General features: G+C 48.6%; 1 pseudogene across 1 annotated transcript in view; it reads left to right on the top strand.

Annotated features, from left to right (window-relative positions):
- Positions 1-1,467, top strand: part of LOC105545819 — a 99,765-nt pseudogene extending 98,298 nt beyond the window's left edge. The window contains exon 3 of the transcript XR_001006988.1: positions 5-1,467. The product of XR_001006988.1 is annotated as a eukaryotic translation initiation factor 4B pseudogene (transcript). The remainder of the gene's footprint in view (positions 1-4) is intronic.

The following is a 1,467-nucleotide window of genomic DNA, read 5'->3' on the forward strand; positions in this document are numbered from 1 at the left end:
ACAGAAGAGTCAATTAAGGAATTCTTTAGAGGATTAAATATCAGTGCAGTGCGTTTACCACGTGAACCCAGCAATCCAGAGAGGCTGAAAGGTTTTGGTTATGCTGAATTTGAGGAACTAGATTCCCTGCTCAGTGCCCTGAGTCTCAATGAAGAGTCTCTAGGTAACAGAAGAATTCAAGTGGACGTTGCTGATCAAGTACAGGATAAAGACTGGGATGATCATTCTTTCGGCCGTAATAGAAATCGGGATTCTGACAAAACTGATACAGACTGGAGGGCTCCTCCTGCTACAGACAGCTTTAATGACTACCCGCCTAGAAGAGGTGATGATAGCTTTGGAGACAAGTATCGAGATCGTTATGATTCAGACCGGTATCATGATGGATATCGGGATGGGTATTGGGATGGCCCATGCCGGGATATGGATCCATATGGTGGCTGGGATCGCTATGATGACTGAGGCAGCAGAGGCAGCAGAGACTATTCCTGGATTGGCAGTGGCAGAAGAGCATTTGGCAGTGGGTATCGCAGGGATGATGACTATAGAAGAGGTGGGGACCGCTATGAAGACCGATAGGACAGACGGGATGATCGGTCGTGGAGCTCCAGAGATGATTACTCTCGGGATGATTATAGGCGTGATGATAGAGGTCCCCCCGCCAAAGACCCAAACTGAATCTAAAGCCTTGGAGTACTCCTAAGGAAGATGATTCCTCTGCTAGTACCTCCCAGTCCAGTCGAGCTGCTTCTATCTTTGGACAGGCAAAGCCCGTTGACACAGCTGCTAGAGAAAGAGAAGTAGAAGAACGGCTACAGAAGGAACAAGAGAAGTTGCAGCGTCAACTGGATGAGCCAAAACTAGAACGATGGCCTCGGGAGGGACACCCAAGCTGGCGAAGTGAAGAAACTCAGGAACAGGAACGGGAACAGTCGAGGACAGGAAGTGAGTCATCGCAGACTGGGACCTCCACCACATCTGGCAGAAATGCACGGAGAGAGAGTGAGAAGTCTCTAGAAAATGAAACACTCAATAAGGAGGAAGATTGTCACTCTCCAACTTCTAAACCTCCCAAACCTGATCAGCCCCTAAAGGTAATGCCAGCCCCTCCACCAAAGGAGAATGCTTGGGTGAAGCGAAGTTTTAACCCTCCTGCTCCATCTCAGAGCTCAGACACAGAGCAACAATCCCCTACAAGTGGTGGGGGAAAAGTAGCTCCAGCTCAACCATCTGAGGAAGGACCAGCAAGGAAAGATGAAAATAAAGTAGATGGGATGAATGTCCCAAAAGGCCAGACTGGGAACTCTAACCGTGGTCCAGGAGATGGAGGGAACAAAGACCACTGGAAGGAGTCAGATAGGAAAGATGGCAAAAAGGATCAAGACTGCAGATCTGCACCTGAGCCAAAGAAACCTGAGGAAAAATTCAGCTTCCAAGTTCAGTTCTGCAAGCAAGTATGCTGCTCTC

Source organism: Mandrillus leucophaeus, unplaced genomic scaffold (genome assembly GCF_000951045.1).
Source record: "Mandrillus leucophaeus isolate KB7577 unplaced genomic scaffold, Mleu.le_1.0 Scaffold339, whole genome shotgun sequence".
Taxonomy (NCBI): domain Eukaryota; kingdom Metazoa; phylum Chordata; class Mammalia; order Primates; family Cercopithecidae; genus Mandrillus; species Mandrillus leucophaeus.